This window comes from Rhipicephalus microplus, chromosome 8, assembly GCF_043290135.1.
Source record: "Rhipicephalus microplus isolate Deutch F79 chromosome 8, USDA_Rmic, whole genome shotgun sequence".
Taxonomy (NCBI): domain Eukaryota; kingdom Metazoa; phylum Arthropoda; class Arachnida; order Ixodida; family Ixodidae; genus Rhipicephalus; species Rhipicephalus microplus.
In genome coordinates, this window is record NC_134707.1 from 65,929,440 (window position 1) to 65,939,154 (window position 9,715).

General features: G+C 42.5%; 1 non-coding gene across 1 annotated transcript; it reads right to left on the reverse strand.

The window, feature by feature from the left end:
* Window positions 1-8,000: 8,000 nt before the first annotated feature.
* On the reverse strand, window positions 8,001-8,072 carry TRNAK-CUU (transfer RNA lysine (anticodon CUU)). The gene has a single exon. It is a non-coding gene; the product is annotated as a tRNA-Lys (tRNA).
* Window positions 8,073-9,715: the final 1,643 nt, after the last annotated feature.

The following is a 9,715-nucleotide window of genomic DNA, read 5'->3' on the forward strand; positions in this document are numbered from 1 at the left end:
TACCGAGAAGGTCTTAGCGATCACAGACTTCTTGAAGTAACCCTTGATCATCCTGTAAAGTTTACCGGCAAAACTACCAAAAACATTCGCGACTATATTAAAGCTAACTATGCCGAAATCAACAATGAACTTGAAATATTCTTTAACCAGGTATTCTTGACCTCGTTTTGCAATCGCTCGGTCCACGACAACTGGGTACTTTTCCGTGACAAAATGACCGTCTTGATTAATAAATACATTCCCTTGATTTCGATATCTAATGACAAGTGTAATGCCTGGTTCGCTAAGTCACTCAACCAACTAAGAAATAAAAAGAAACGTCTCTACCGAAATGCTAAACGCCTGCGCACAGCCAGTGCGTGGGATAAGTATAAGCAGTGTTTAAACACCTACTGCGCAGCTTTACGTTCTGCTAAACTTAAATATTTTTCAACAGACCTGGGCTCCCTCCTAAAAACAAACCCAAATAAATTCTGGCGTGAAATATCTCGCAATCGGGATGCTGACAACATTACCTTACATGATGAGAATCACGAACCTCTTTCTAACAGCCAGTGTTGTTCTGCTTTTAACTCTTTTTTTGCCTCAATGTTTACTCGGGAAGACCAATCCACATAACCTAACGTGCCCGATTATGATTACCAGTACATCAAACCTATCGAAATTACAGCTAAAGGTATAGAATGTCTGATAACTAAGCTGAAGCTGTGTAGCTCCGCTGGGGCTGATAATATTAACTCAAAAGTGCTAAAAAACACAATTTCTATTGCAAGTAACATTCTGTGCTATATTTTTCAACAATCTTTAGAGTTTGGGCAGATACCTGACGACTGGAAAGTTGCAAAAGTTACCCCATTGTTCAAGTCTGGAGACCAACATCTACCCCAAAATTACCGTCCAATCTCACTTACATCCATTTGCTGCAAGCTATTAGAACACATTATCGCTTCGCACATTTACAACCATCTTGAGTCTAACCAGTTCTTTTTCCGCAATCAACATGGGTTTAGGAAAGGTTGGTCATGCGAGACACAAATGCTAGAATTCACGACTGACCTTCACTCGAACATGAATAATAACCTCCAAATAGACTGCATTTTTCTTGACTTCGAAAGCGTTTGACCGTGTGCCCCACTGCCGCCTAATCTCAAAGCTATCTGCTCTTCAATTAGACTCACTAACCTTATCATGGCTTCGAAATTTTCTTTCTCTCCGGAAACAGTTCACTGTCAACAATAACGATTCGTCGTCAATATGCGATGTAACTTCCGGGGCGCCACAGGGCAGCGTGCTCGCCCCGCTGCTATTTCTTATATTTATAAACGACTTGCCTGATGGCGTCACATCATTCATACGAATATTTGCCGATGACTGCATAATCTACCACCCTATCAAAAATGTTAACGATCATTACGCACTACAGAAAAACCTTGATGTAATTATGAAATGGTGTGAGACGTGGCAAATGGTTCTAAACGCATCAAAATGCAAAACCATCTCATTTAGCCGTAAGCATGACCCCTCCATTTTTTTATACCGTATAAATAATGACCCGCTCTCGCATGTATCCACATACAAATATTTGGGCCTACACTTCACACAAAATCTTTCATGGTCCTCTCACATCACTAACATCAGCGCAAATGCCTCGAGATCACTGGGATACCTACGCTGTAACTTACATTCCTCCCCCGCTAACGTCCGAAAACTAGCTTACGAAACTTTTGTTCGACCTCAACTTGAATTTGCCTCACCAATCTGGTCCCCCCACCAAAATTACTTAACCAACATGATCGAGGCAGTTCAAAATAGGGCAGTCCGATTCATTTCTCGTAATTATAATTTCTGCTGCAGCGTAACACAACTTAAAATGAATTATTCACTTCAATTATTATCCACTCGCCGCAACATTTCTCTTTTATGCCTCTTTCATAAATACGTCAATAGCACTAAAATGACCAGACTTGCAATTGAACGACCCTCCTATTTATCAACTAGACTACACAACCGGCTTAGTTTCTCGCGCATGTACGGCAAAACGAACTCTTTTAACGCATCCGCTTTGCCTCGTGCCATCACGTTGTGGAATGATCTTCCCGATAACTTGGTATTTGACACTAACCCTGTTTCTTTCCGCAACAAATTGGTCTTACATTTTGGTTGATAGTTTCATGTTCACAGTTTCGTTCTTGTATGTATATGACATTCATAATGCTGTGCAAAAAGTTTTTTCTAATGTGCTTATTGCCCCCTTATTTTTGTGTTTTATTTTTGTTTGCTTAGGACGAACTGTTCACACTTCCTGTAAGCGCTTTCATGATTTTCCCAGTGTATTATACCACAATCTGTGCCATTTTACTTACACGTATTGTACACTTCCTAACTGCTGCGTGCCATGAACTGCATCTTTCTAGTTTTTTGGTAACGATGTATGATGTCAATTTATACCTACTTATTTCTTGTTTATTTGTTACTCATGTCTTGAGCTTACGTTTCGGCACCTTTCGCCCTTTTACTTGTTGTACATGTCTTTGTTAGCCCCCCCCCCTTACTCAATGCCCTAACCAAGGGCCTGTAAGGTACCTGTAAATAAATAAATAAAGTGTATACCTAGGGGCTCGTTTTTCTGTGTTTTAACACAATATTAATGAGATCTAACACACAGTAATGCCAAGGAATGTACAGGGGAAGTTATTAGAACCAATGAAATGTAAATAAGAAGACAGAAAAGTGGATGAAAAAATAACCATAACCAGCCGTGAGCAGGAATCGAACCTAGACCCTTCGAATAACGGGTTCGATGCTCTAACCACTGAGCTACCACAGCGGCCTTCCCTACATCCACTTTTTTGGGTTTATATGTGAATTTAGATGTAGAAGTGACAGTCAGCGCCATCTATAAGCCAAACGACAAGTGTGAAAACACTCTTATGCGCATGTTTGGCGTCACGTAGCACGTGAACCTATTATGAGCGGGCAGCTTAATAATTGTCCTTCTTATACAACCTAAACACACCAAGTTTGCCTTTACGAGACCCTCGTTCAATGAAATAGGGGAAGAAGCGAGCCCACCAATCTGGCAACCCGGAACGTCATTGACAACGCCCCACACGGAAACAGCAGGATTCAAAAGGCCCTCAGCGCCGGTCCACTACGGGCACGGCACCGCAGCCACAATGCACGGCTTACGTCCCCTGTTATTGCAGGTTAGTTACTTGAGAAGTGCTGCAACTGTGACTTGTCGAGATTACTGCATGATTTCGGTGTCGTACACATCACAGTGGTTTGATCCGCTGAAGCGAACAGTGTCATTCTGGCGTGATATGTGTTCTTGCTTGTTTGGCCTTCTACTGATGCTCTCGGGTGATGTCGAGTCAAACCCCGGGCCGATGAGCAAATCCGAGGCAGAGGCTTTTTCTGCAGCTCTCCAGACTATTCACAAGCTTGAGGAAAGAAACGAAACACTAACCGCAGAACTTAAATGCATCAAAGAGAGACAGGAAGTTTATGTTAATGAAATCTCCGCGCTAAGAGCTAAATTTGTAACACTAGAATCAAACTATGCCTCCCTCAGTACAGCTGATACTGATACAGCCGAAAAAGCAATTCTTGAACTTTCCAATCAAGTTACGACAATCGCGTCTTGTTGCAATGACGCAGAAAATAGACAGCGAAGGTCAAACTTACTGTTTTTTGGACTCGATGATGATCCCGAGGAAGATTGGGCCAAATCAGAAGAAAAAATAAATAATTTGTGCTCGAACAAATTGGAGTTAAGAAAAACCAGCACGCATTTTGAACGCGTACATAGATTAGAGAAATGCACACAAAATAAAAATAGACCCATAAAAGCAAAATTTGCATTTTTCAAGGACAAACAGGAAGTACTGTCATCAGCGCGAAAACTTAAAGGAACGGGATTGTCTATCAGTGAAGATTTCTCTTTTACAACCAGGCAAATAAGGAAAAAATTGTACGACTTTGCCAAAGCTCAGAACACCAGATTCTACTTAGCCGTCGACACTTTACACATGGACAAAAAAACGTATGTGGTTGATAGTATTACGAACAAAGTGGTACTGTCGACAAGATAGCTCTTATATCCTCCACCTCTTAAAAGCGCTATATCAAAAACCGCAGCTACACGTTCGCGGAAGAGTGTCTCCAAGATAACCCCCTTTCTAACAATACTTCATTGTCTTTTACGTTTACAAACATACGTAGTTTACTGCCTAAAAAAGAAGAAATAGGTTCGCTGCTAGACGACAACGAATCTGACGTCCTCGTGCTTACTGAGACGTGGTTGCAACCTGATATTAATGATGACGAGGTTTTACCAAATTTTAACACCTTTAATATCTATCATAAAGACCGCGCTGATAAAAGAGGTGGCGGTGTTCTTTTGGGCATCAGAAAAACAGTTTGTTCTTACGTTGTCGACACAAAATCGGCCCTTGAGATAATTTGGGTTGCTTGCAAAACAAGCCCTACTAAGGTTGTTCTGATAGGAAACTGTTACCGCCCTCCTGATTCCAATAGTGGTTTCATAGCTGAATAGAGGGAAAGTATTACTGATGCCATTAACTTGTGCCATACTAAAACTTTCTTTCTTTTTGGAGACTTCAGCCTTCCCCAGATTGATTGGAACCTTCTATTTTCCCCTTGTAACACATCATCCCAGTTTATCAGCCTAACGCTTGACTTTAATCTTGTACAGGTGGTCAATAAACCCACCCGTGGAAACAATATTTTAGATTTAATACTGACCTCAGCCCCTGATACAGTCGTGGAAGTCCTTTACCGAGAAGGTCTTAGCGATCACAGACTTCTTGAAGTAACCCTTGATCATCCTGTAAAGTTTACCGGCAAAACTACCAAAAACATTCGCGACTATATTAAAGCTAACTATGCCGAAATAGACAATGAACTTGAAATATTCTTTAACCAGGTATTCTTGACCTCGTTTTGCAATCGCTCGGTCCACGACAACTGGGTACTTTTCCGTGACAAAATGACCGTCTTGATTAATAAATACATTCCCTTGATTTCGATATCTAATGACAAGTGTAATGCCTGGTTCGCTAAGTCACTCAACCAACTAAGAAATAAAAAGAAACGTCTCTACCGAAATGCTAAACGCCTGCGCATAGCCAGTGCGTGGGATAAGTATAAGCAGTGTTTAAACACCTACTGCGCAGCTTTACGTTCTGCTAAACTAAAATATTTTTCAACAGACCTGGGCTCCCTCCTAAAAACAAACCCGAAAAAATTCTGGCGTGAAATATCTCGCAATCGGGATGCTGACAACATTACCTTACATGATGAGAATCACGAACCTCTTTCTAACAGCCAGTGTTGTTCTGCTTTTAACTCTTTTTTTGCCTCAATGTTTACTCGGGAAGACCAATCCACATAACCTAACGTGCCCGATTATGATTACCAGTACATCAAACCTATCGAAATTACAGCTAAAGGTATAGAATGTCTGATAACTAAGCTGAAGCTGTGTAGCTCCGCTGGGGCTGATAATATTAACTCAAAAGTGCTAAAAAACACAATTTCTATTGCAAGTAACATTCTGTGCTATATTTTTCAACAATCTTTAGAGTTTGGGCAGATACTTGACGACTGGAAAGTTGCAAAAGTTACCCCATTGTTCAAGTCTGGAGACCAACATCTACCCCAAAATTACCGTCCAATCTCACTTACATCCATTTGCTGCAAGCTATTAGAACACATTATCGCTTCGCACATTTACAACCATCTTGAGTCTAACCAGTTCTTTTTCCGCAATCAACATGGGTTTAGGAAAGGTTGGTCATGCGAGACACAAATGCTAGAATTCACGACTGACCTTCACTCGAACATGAATAATAACCTCCAAATAGACTGCATTTTTCTTGACTTTTCGAAAGCGTTTGACCGTGTGCCCCACTGCCGCCTAATCTCAAAGCTATCTGCTCTTCAATTAGACTCACTAACCTTATCATGGCTTCGAAATTTTCTTTCTCTCCGGAAACAGTTCACTGTCATCAATAACGATTCGTCGTCAATATGCGATGTAACTTCCGGGGCGCCACAGGGCAGCGTGCTCGCCCCGCTGCTATTTCTTATATTTATAAACGACTTGCCTGATGGCGTCACATCATTCATGCGAATATTTGCGATGACTGCATAATCTACCACCCTATCAAAAATGTTAACCATCATTACGCACTACAGAAAAACCTTGATGTAATTATGAAATGGTGTGAGACGTGGCAAATGGTTCTAAACGCATCAAAATGCAAAACCATCTCATTTAGCCGTAAGCATGACCCCTCCATTTTTTTATACCGTATAAATAATGACCCGCTCTCGCATGTATCCACATACAAATATTTGGGCCTACACTTCACACAAAATCTTTCATGGTCCTCTCACATCACTAACATCTGCGCAAATGCCTCGAGATCACTGGGATACCTACGCTGTAACTTACATTCCTCCCCCGCTAACGTCCGAAAACTAGCTTACGAAACTTTTGTTCGACCTCAACTTGAATTTGCCTCACCAATCTGGTCCCCCCACCAAAATTACTTAACCAACATGATCGAGGCAGTTCAAAATAGGGCAGTCCGATTCATTTCTCGTAATTATAATTTCTGCTGCAGCGTAACACAACTTAAAATGAATTATTCACTTCAATTATTATCCACTCGCCGCAACATTTCTCTTTTATGCCTCTTTCATAAATACGTCAATAGCACTAAAATGACCAGACTTGCAATTGAACGACCCTCCTATTTATCAACTAGACTACACAACCGGCTTAGTTTCTCGCGCATGTACGGCAAAACGAACTCTTTTAACGCATCCGCTTTGCCTCGTGCCATCACGTTGTGGAATGATCTTCCCGATAACTTGGTATCTGACACTAACCCTGTTTCTTTCCGCAACAAATTGGTCTTACATTTTGGTTGATAGTTTCATGTTCACAGTTTCTTTCTTGTATGTATATGACATTCATAATGCTGTGCAAAAAGTTTTTTCCTAATGTGCTTATTGCCCCCTTATTTTTGTGTTTTATTTTTGTTTGCTTAGGACGAACTGTTCACACTTCCTGTAAGCGCTTTCATGATTTTCCCAGTGTATTATACCACAATCTGTGCCATTTTACTTACACGTATTGTACACTTCCTAACTGCTGCGTGCCATAAACTGCATCTTTCTAGTTTTTTGGTAACGATGTATGATGTCAATTTATACCTACTTATTTCTTGTTTATTTGTTACTCATGTCTTGAGCTTACGTTTCGGCACCTTTCGCCCTTTTACTTGTTGTACATGTCTTTGTTAGCCCCCCCTTACTCAATGCCCTAACCAAGGGCCTGTAAGGTACCTGTAAATAAATAAAGTGTATACCTAGGGGCTCGTTTTTCCGTGTTTTAACACAATATTAATGAGATCTAACACACAGTAATGCCAAAGAATGTACAGGGGAAGTTATTAGAACCAATGAAATGTAAATAAGAAGACAGAAAAGTGGATGAAAAAATAACCATAACCAGCCGTGAGCAGGAATCGAACCTAGACCCTTCGAATAACGGGTTCGATGCTCTAACCACTGAGCTACCACAGCGGCCTTCCCTACATCCACTTTTTTGGGTTTATATGTGAATTTAGATGTAGAAGTGACAGTCAGCGCCATCTATAAGCCAAACGACAAGTGTGAAAACACTCTTATGCACATGTTTGACGTCACGTAGCACGTGAACTTATTATGAGCGGGCACCTGATTAATTGTCCCTCTTATACAACCAACACACACCAAGTCTGCCATTACGAGACCCTCGTTGAATGAAATAAGGAAAACAAGTGTATACCTGAGGGCTCGTTTTTCCGTGTTTTAACACACTATAATGAGATATAACAGACAGTAATGCCAAGGAATGTACAGGGGAAGTTATTAGAACCAATGAAATGTAATTAAGAAGAAAAAAAGTGGATGAAAAAATAATAAGCCGTGAGCAGGAATCGAACCTACGACCTCGAATAAAGCGTTCGATGCTCTAACCACTGAGCTACCACAGCGGCCTTCCCTCCATCCACTTTTTTGGGTTTATATGTGAATTCAGAAGTAGAAGTGACAGTCAGTGACCTCTATAAGCCAAACGACAAGTGCGAAAACACTTTATGCGCCTGTTTGGCGTCACGTAGCACGTGAACCTATTATGAGCGGGCAGCTGATTAATTGTCTCTCTTATACAACTTAAACACACGAAGTCAGCCATTACGAGACCCTCGTTCGATGAAATAGGGGAAAGAAGTGTATACCTAAGGGCTCGTTTTTCCGTGTTTTAACACAATAAAAATGAGATCTAACAGACAGTAATGCCAAGGAATGTACAGAGGAAGTTATTAGAACCAATGAAATGTAAATAAGAAGAAAGAAAAGATGATGAAAAATTAACCAGCCGTGAGCAGGAATCGAACCTACGACCTGCCTGCGACTCTAGCTGCGACTCTAGCCCTCAGATGGTGCCACTGGTACATGCCAGTGGCACCATCTGAGGGCTAGAGTCACAGGCATGGGAGCACAAGAGCTTTCCAATGCTGGACTGACCTCCGAGTGCACTACAGCTCCCTCTCAGCCGATCAACCGTCGTCGACCCCCTGTTTCGTATGCCCAAAGCCAAAACCTTCCGGCGCCCCCTCGCAATCAAGCCGAGTGGAGGTCTGCTGACGATCACCCGATTTATTTCAACTGCTACCGTATCGGAGACGGGGCCCGCCATTGTAACACTCGGTGGTATTGGCATCAGACATCCTATGGGTACCCCCATCAGCCAGAGAGGGATCATGGACGCTTTCAAACTTACCGGGAGTGACCTCAGGCCACCAGTGAAGACGTTTCTTCTATGCCGCCATATCGTTGTCGCTCTTCATCTCCGCATGCTCACCAGTCCCGTTCACCGCTCTCCCGTCACCCATGGTCTCGCTCGCCCAAATTTAGTCGACCAACGTCGCCGACTGACCACCTGCCGAGGAAAAGCTAGATGATGCAGCTCCCGGAGGTGATGCTGCATCGACCACTTGCCCGCCAAATCCTCTGACCATGTTGCCTACTCGACGCTACCTTATTGACGTTGAAGTAGATGACACACCTGTTGTTGCACTTGTGGACACAGGGGCTCACATATCAGTGATGAATTCAGAACTTCGTTGCCGCCTTAGGAAAGTTTTAACGCCACCCACAATGCCACTCATCCAGGTCGCCGACGGCGGCACGTTTCCCGTGCTTGTAATCTGCTCCGCGCGTATAAGTGTGGCTGATCGCTCCACGAAAGTGCTATTTGCTGTGCTTGAGAAATGTTCCCATGAACTTATCCTTGGCATGGACTTCTTATCCGCCCACTCTGCCCTTATAGATTGTGGAACCGGCATGCTTCAGCTTGATTTACCATGTTACCATGACGACCCAACACCAGCTCAACCCCGTCTGTGTTCTGCAGATCACGTTCGCCTAGCACCTCAAGCCGTTACTTACGTGAACCTGAGATCTGTCCCTCTGTTCCCGATGGTGACTACATGTTGACACCTATTGCTGACGTTTTGCTCGCCAAAAATGTTGCTGTGCCTCACACTTTTTTGACAGTCACGGGAAATACAGCATGTCTTCCGATCCTAAACTTCAGCTGGTCCGCTCAAGTTATCCCAGATGGTATGACTTTGGC